At 38.2% G+C, this 8,094-nt stretch overlaps 1 long non-coding RNA gene across 1 annotated transcript; it reads left to right on the forward strand.

The window, feature by feature from the left end:
• The first annotated feature begins 3,534 nt into the window (after nt 1–3,534).
• Nucleotides 3,535–6,784, forward strand: LOC114017838 (uncharacterized). The gene is made up of 2 exons (XR_003563118.2): nt 3,535–3,725; nt 6,466–6,784. It is a non-coding gene; the product is annotated as an uncharacterized LOC114017838 (long non-coding RNA).
• Nucleotides 6,785–8,094: the final 1,310 nt, after the last annotated feature.

Here is an 8,094-nt window from a genome sequence, read left to right on the forward strand (position 1 = left end):
TCCTCTGGACTTGTTCCAAAAGGTCCAAGTCCTTCTTATGCTGAGGGACACAGAGATGAGTACTCCAGATGGGGTCTCATGAGAGCAGAGTAGAAGGGGAGCATCACCTCCTGTGACCTGCTGGTCGTGCTTCTTTAGGTGCACCCCAGGATATGGTTGGCTTTCTGGGCTGCAAGGGCACATTGCCAGGCCATGTTGAGCTTCTCATCCACCAACACCCACAAGTCCTTCTCAGGGCTGCTCTCCATCCATTCTCTTCCCAGCCTGTACTGATTGATACTTGGAGTTCCCCTGAGCCAGGTGCAGGACCTTACACTTGTCCTATGCTTAAAAATAGTCTTTTACTATACACTCCTAAAATTCTTATGCAATGTACTCCTCACTGTCTTTTATACCACACATGTTCAGTTTAGAAGACTGAACACCAAGCATCTTAAGACCTAACATCTTAAAATGGATCTGGACCTTTTTCTGCTGCTTAAAATTTTATGCAGAGCAAATAGTGTGCTCTGGGAATGCTTGCCAGCACCTTTGCTAACAATGCAGAAGACAGAAGAGGATTTAGGTCATCCCTCCAAAGCTCTGCACTAGCTCTGCAGTAGCAGTCTTGATAAAAATGTTTAAAATATATGTAGTAAAGCAACTTGAAATGCTGACCTTAAAGACTGCCTGACCATTATTTTTGAAGGAGTTATATGCTGCCTTGCTAATTTAGCAATGCACGTCAGCATGAAACTAATGAAAATAACTATTTAAATTGTTTTACTTCACCGAGGATTTCAAAACATATAGAATATATGTGCTTTAAAATTAATTTTTCTTTTGTGACTACAGTCCTTTAAAACATTGAATCTTTATTGGACAGTTGTTTCATTTATGACAATGGTCTTATCTTTAAGTGAACAATTTACATGTCAGAATGATATTTTCTTCATGGACATATAGCCAGATTTATATCAAAATCCACTTTAAAATCTGTTCTTCCCTCACTTTATTTCTGCATGTTTATTTTATGTGTAAGATATTCTGAGTGGCCCGAGATGATAATGTAGCAGAATTGTTCATTATCCTGGCCATTTTAGATCTAAATGCACACTAATTTTTCAGAGCTTTTAGTTATTTGTCATTAAATGTCTGTGAAAGTTTTACTTGGGTAGTGGGGCAAATATGTTTATAAAAGAAAAGAAACACATGCATTTCAACAATATATTTGACTATGCTGGTATTTATTTCAAGTGTATAATTTTCCCAAATTGATGACCACAGATCCGTGTATACATTTCATCCTGGTGAAAGCGTGCAATATTTTCCACACAGAAAATTCCTCCCATATTTTGTTTCCTCCTGCAGCTCATGTTGAAAGATTGGTTTTTTAAACTCAAGGCTCAAGACCATGTTTATTTCCTTATTTGTTTATTTGTTTAAAAGAAGAGTTACATTTCTATAATTAAGTGTACTGCCACATTTGAATGTGAATGGAAAAATAAGCATCTAGTTAACTTCAGTGTTTAAAAGGATTTCTCCTGAAAAGGCGGATTCTTCTGTTGGAATTTTGTATTTCCTTACCTGCAGCACGGCCAGACTTTAAAGGCCTGAAAGCAACTCCCACTGAGTTTTCTGAAAGTCCTTAATCAAGTATCCAAGAAAGAAATTTGACCCTAAACAGGGATTTCTAGGGTAAGTGGGGGTTGTCTGGGGAGTCTGCATCTGAAGGGAGAAAACTATATTCTTTCCTCTTGAAAGGCAGTTGGTGAAAGAAACATAAGGAATGGCTTGGAAAAAGGAAAACAAAAAGTTTCTAAACTGCAGGTAGAAACAATATGTCTTTTGATAAAGCTAATGTTGCTTTGTGTTAAAAGCAGAGTTCAGATTGCCGGGAGTCACACACTTTGTGTGATGATTTTCTACCTCACACCATCAAAGACTCACAAGCACCGTGTTGAATAAACTACCACTCAAAAAGAAAACCAGAGGAAAAAAATAATCCCTGAAGGTAAGAAATGATGAACAGGTATTGCACTGTCTTTTACAGAGAGAGAGATGCAGATCCTCAGAGCGAGGTGATGGGGGCAGAGACATGGTGGGCTGGGGTGTTTCAGCCACTGCAGTGCCTTGCCTCAGCACAGAAACCCAGCACACATCTGAAACACTGGTCTGATGGTCAAGCAAAAATCCCCCAAAACATCATTACCCCAGAGAAAAGTAGAAGTGTTTGAATTTGGATGTTTCTGCAGGACAAGGAGGGACCATACCCAGTCCCAGCCCAGAGCAGCCTCTGTGGTGGCTGTCCTGCCCCAGGGGGCTGCGTCCCCAAACCAGGCAGGAGCCTGAGTCCTATCCCCAACCTCTGGGCAGGACAGCTTTGGGGGTGACACCTTGCCCTGGTGGGTGCCTTCCCTACAGTGTGGAGATGACCATCGCTGATGGGAGAGGAACGACATCCTGAAGGCAGCAGGAGGAAAGTGGCTGCAGACGTGTATGGGCAGAGAGACCTCAGTCCCAGCTGAGTAGTTGCCCATCTCCCTTTGTTAATAGTTGCTTCCTCTTTGGTTTTTTTTTTTTCTTCTTTTTTTTTTTTTTTTTTTAAATCACATTCCTAACCAAGATAGTCTGTGATGTAAAAATCAACAAAACAAAAGCCCAAACTTCTGAGTAAGTTTTATATCTGCTACCTTAACTTCAATAATTTAATAGCTCCATCTCAAGTAAGTTATTTTTGCCTATTACAGTTTTAAGCAATAGATTGTATTTAGTATGCTCATATTAATAAGGGGCTGTTTATATAAGCTCTTTTTAATACAACATGGAGAAAGTGATTGAAAGTCAAAATAAAATAGAATATTTATTGTTTTGCCCATCTGTTAGTTACATTTGTTTTTTGTATCCTTGGGCAGAGTGGAAAATAAGTTTGCATTAATTACCTCAAGCAATTCTCTGTTGTACTATCCAAAAAACTGTCTAATATTTGCAGCCCATTCCAGCTCTTAAAGTGGGTGAAGGGGAAAGACAGAGATATATTTGAACAGGTGTAGGGATAACTTAGCAGGGGATCTTTTAGGGGTGAGGGAGGTTGTGGTTTGGGTTTTTTAGGTTTGGTTTTCACTTTTTTTTTTTAATTTCCTGGTGTAACTGCCTTCACACACATACAAAAGAAAAACAACTGTAAAAATAATCCCTGAACTTCCTCCTTCCTATCTGCAGTTAAGTTGGAAACAATGTGTTCCCTGTACTTTTTGCCCCTGCCCTATATGAAAGCACTGTATCTTTGATGCTAGATTTCCAGTAGGTAACCTTGCTACTTTGATGAAATGGCTTTGAGAGGTGGGTTCACAGTAGAGAGCTCACTAGTCTTACTGTCATAAAACAGGAATTTTAAAAGAAACAACAAATATGTAAGCTGCTTGCTCTTTAAGCTTAGGGAAGCCTTTGTTTTGCTCCAAAGGCCGAATATTTCATGCATAACCCAAATAGAAATTATTTAGCCATTAACTAGGTCTCTTTTCCTAACTTGTTTGTTTGTTTGTTTGTTTGTTTGTGTGTTTGTTTTATCTTATCTCATTTTATTTCATTTCATTTTTCACCGGTTCATTTCAGAGATGTGTCCAATACAGAGAGCAAGGCACATCACTTCTCTCCTCACACCACTGCTACTCTCTAGGTCGGAAGAAGAAAAGGACCAATCCCCAGTAGGGTGTCAGGATGGTCTACTGGGGAAGGCTGAAAATGTGGGTATCAGCAGAGTTCTTAGCATCTATTGTAAAAAAAGCCACCATTTCGTTATGTGGCTTGTGGCAACTCACCAGATTTTCTTTTTAGCAGTTAAACTTGCTGTTAAATTGTGGAAAAGCAAATATTTTATCTAAGCTGAACTATCTTTGGTAAATACATTTTTTAAAGGCAACTTGCTTGAGGTTTGCCATTATATTCAGGAGAGATTTATCAAGCCTTTTTCTTCTTTCGTGTGTAATTTTAGAACCTCCAACTAGTGAAACATTTTTACAGCTAAATAAGTAGCTCAGCTTCACTGGGGAGTAGGCTACAGAGACTGCAAGCACTGACAATTTTACTGAGATAGTTTCATGGCCCTCTAGCACAAAGTGATGAGCAAAGAAAACACCAACTCTTGATTAAAAATAAATCCACTTATTGAACATTCTTGCTTTTAATATCAATTTAGCCTTCAAGTAGCCAGTGCGAAAGCAAATGCAACATTGCGTGTCTTGCTGGTATGCATTAAGCCCTTGAATGCTTTCATTTTAATTTGGAGCTGAAATTTGACCTAATTTAAAGTTTTCCAGTCTTATGATTATAAATTGGATGTATTCCAATGGCTAGTTTTATATCAGATATACTTTTAAAATGAGCTCCAGAGTTTTAGTTCTTTTTACAAGGTCTGTCCTTGCAACCTATGGGTAACAAGAGTAAAATCTGTCCTTGCCCTCACTGGAAATCTGAAAGTTAATTTCCAAACATAGGAAGTGTTGGTTCCCAGCAAAACAATCAGAGATGTCAGCTTGCAAAAATTAACTTGTCATGATGGTGGCAGAGGTCATTTTACTTGGAGCTGCCTATTTTATACTCACTTTCCACATTGTCTACTTGTTCTGGGGAGGAACTGGTAGAGTGAGGGAGCCAGCTTCCCCCATCTTGCTGCCGAAATACCTTTTCTGACCATTACAGGGAAAACAACTTTGTGAAACTATTTCAGTTTCAAGTGTGTTAGCACATTCAGTCATGACATCTCAACTGCTGTTTTATAATAGAAAACCTCCTTGAACGTTGATGCTGTGGGTTTGCATTTCAAAGCAGCTTTTTTACACATGAGTTCATAGATTTCACTTACAAAGTTCCTCTGCGCAGTTTCTGGGGTGCCAGGCTGGGAAATGGGGAGGGAATGCTGTTCTGCAGGAGCACTGACCACATCCTCACCCCCTGCTCTGGGGCAAGGAACACCTCTTGGACCTCTCGGCCCCTGACGCAAGCACGGAGTAACATGTATGTTTAAAACCACAACCAAACCTAAGGCCCTGACAAAACTGGGCACTCCACTGCACTCCCTGATTTCCCCCCGGAGAGAAGAGAAGAGAGGGAATAAAACAAAATGACAGGTATTAAACGTGGTGTTGAATGTGTGGCTGGAAGGTATGCCTATGAGAGCTATAATATATACTGACAAGGAATATAAATACATAGTGTATAGTGAAATGGTATCTATATGTATATATTAACAAGTTTGATTTCCTGTTTATGCTATGCAATAGTATTATTGTTAAAAAACTACTATGATGTGTTATTTAGAAATGAAAAGAAGGCAAGTTTTGTCAGGTTGATTTAAGACCATACGTAGTATGTTCCCTCTCTTGTTTTGGGACAATCAGAAATACTTTTCTTGGTGTTTTCCTCGGGGAAAATCTATGCAAGATTTTCTGGGAAGAGAACCACCCTAGCAAGTCAGCAGAAAAAAGTGCCGTTTGCAAGAGCCAAACCCTGAACCGGGGTTTCCACTATATTTAAAGAAACTATGATCTCTGCATCTCAGAAATCGTATCTCAGTGGAGACTTTATCGGACATAGTATGGCCCATTATGGTTGACAATACGACCATTTAAATCAAAATTATTTTAGGAGGCCATTTGTTGCTGGAAATTAAAAGTGTTATAGTCTAAATGCATTTTTTAACTAAGGAAATAAATGACTCAGTGCTTCATTGTTGGATTTGGAAACTCTCCAAGGAAGAATTTTAAAGTTTGCATCTTGTTTACAGTGTGTTTTCATTCACATATCAAATAAAATGTTATGTTTTCTTAGCTTAGCAGTTTTTGATGAAAAAGTTTAACAAACAGCCTAACACAGGAATTTACAAAAAATTATGTCCAGGAGGATATAAAAGACAGTTCTATCCAAGATGAACAGCGTAGGTCATCAAAGTAGAAGCTTTTCATTTTATGTATTTTTACCGTCAGTTTGGATGTAAATTTGTGAGGCTTGCACCAAGTTTGAATTCAGTTCATTTTGTCTTATCGGTTTTTTTAAGACAAGAAAATGAGAACAAAGCCATTAATATCTCCAGTTCATGTTTCTCCCATTTGATAATGACATACCAGGAGACTCGTAAGGACTAGAAATAAATGTCTGAAAAAACCTCCCTGTGTTCTTTTTCTTCTTAGCAGGCAATTGTGCAATCAGAGCTGACTTTTTACTTCAACTGGTGTATGAAAAAAACCTGTATAAAACATTGAAGATTCTATTCTAAAATCAATCAAGGATCTTCCTGACATGAAACCCCCAGTTTAGATCCACCCTATGGATGATAAAGCAGAAGCAATTTCAGTCTCTTGTTACAGTTTTGAAAAAAATTTTAGCACCTGTGTTCTGAAGGTGTAAACCTACAAGAGCAGCAATTTGCCAGACTTGAGTAACTTTTATTTTATTTTAATGGAGCTGATGTTTTGGTTTGTTTTACAGTTGCAAAGTGGGAGATGAAAATAATGATGGAAAGGGGTTATCTCTTAGAGTTGTAGCTGTATCATATATATGAAGCCTCCTAAAGCCAGTATGTACAGAGCCATCTTTTCCACAACTATTAAAAAGTTGCTGGTGAGTGGCCAACAACTACCACACTGACCTGCAGACCAGAAAGTGGACAAGGGTTACTGTACCCAGGCTGAGAAGTGAACAAATACGGAGTTCGTGGTAGAGGTGGGGCATTATCCAAAGGATTTTTGTTACTTACAAATCTCCCTAACATCAAGTGCATGCACAATAAACTGTGTCTGGTTAAGGAGTCTTTTTTCTGAGTGTTTGTTCCTTGTTTTTAACATGAGAAGTACATGACTTCTTTGATATGTTAAATATTGTTAAATACATGTTAAATACAGCCTTTTTGGTATCTGTTGTAAATTCTGTTTACAAACACATGGCTTCTGGTTGGTTTTAGTTGTGCCATGCTTGGGAAGGTGCATCTTTTGGACCGGGGACATCAGGCATTCTCAATTTTCAAGTAGCTAGAGGATATTTTTGATGTGATGCCTCTTTAAATCCTTAGAGCTTTTTAAGTTAAGACCTTGCAAGGAAGCTCTGTTTATAAAGAGCTTAGAAAGGATTAATGGCTTTTTTCCCTAGTGGTCAACCAAATCTTGTATATAAAAATGGGTGACACTGACATCTCCTGAGATTCACCCCAAATAGTTGTATGGCAATAACAGAATTATGAACACATATCTATATATAATGATAATAAAATCTTATCTGATTTTGAAAGATACCATGAATTCTGTATTAGAAACATTTTAAGTGATGATAGCATACAAAAAAAAAAAAGCTACATCTCCCAAATACTATATAAATCAGGTGTTTTTTCTGCAAACTGCTCTCTAACTTTTCCATATGAGGAAATCATTATCTAGTTAATCAGACAGCAATGCTATGGCATTAAAAAATGTAAATTGTCTAAGTATTACTTGAAGCAAAGGCTGTTGCTACATTTTAACTGGGGAAGAGAAATAATAGTCTAGTAGCTAATTGGGTTTAAAAGATACAATCTTTTTCCCAGTATTGCACTTTAGGTAAATCACTTAGTCTGGGCTACATTTCATCTGACTCTGATCTAATATTAAGATGTCTAAGTTTAAGCCAATGACTTCGCGCTGCCCTGGTAGGAGAGGTAGGCACAGGGATGTTTCCAGAGGGTTATTCAGTAGGTGACCCTGGGGTGACATCTAACTTTAGCTACTCAAATTAGGGCAGACAAACATTGTGCTTTGTTTCTCTGACTCATAGGGTAATGGCACAGAGAGGTGGGGCAGTAAATACATTTGATACAGAGAGGTACTCGGGATGCTTGCTGTTGGAGGAAATAGCAGTACCTCAAATGGGTACACAGACAGATTTTGCCAGGACATTCCCAGACAGGAGAGCACTTACAGGCGTTCTGGAATTTGTTTTGGTTTATTTTTAGGGCCTGTTCAAAGTATGAGTGAGGCTTTAATTGAGTGGGAACTTGGGAGAATAAAGCTCCTTTGGTAAAATAATTAACATTAATTAATGTTGAGTAATTAATGTTACTTTAATGTTAAGTGAGACAAAAGACATTTT

Source organism: Falco cherrug, chromosome 5 (genome assembly GCF_023634085.1).
Source record: "Falco cherrug isolate bFalChe1 chromosome 5, bFalChe1.pri, whole genome shotgun sequence".
NCBI classification, from domain to species: Eukaryota; Metazoa; Chordata; class Aves; order Falconiformes; family Falconidae; genus Falco; species Falco cherrug.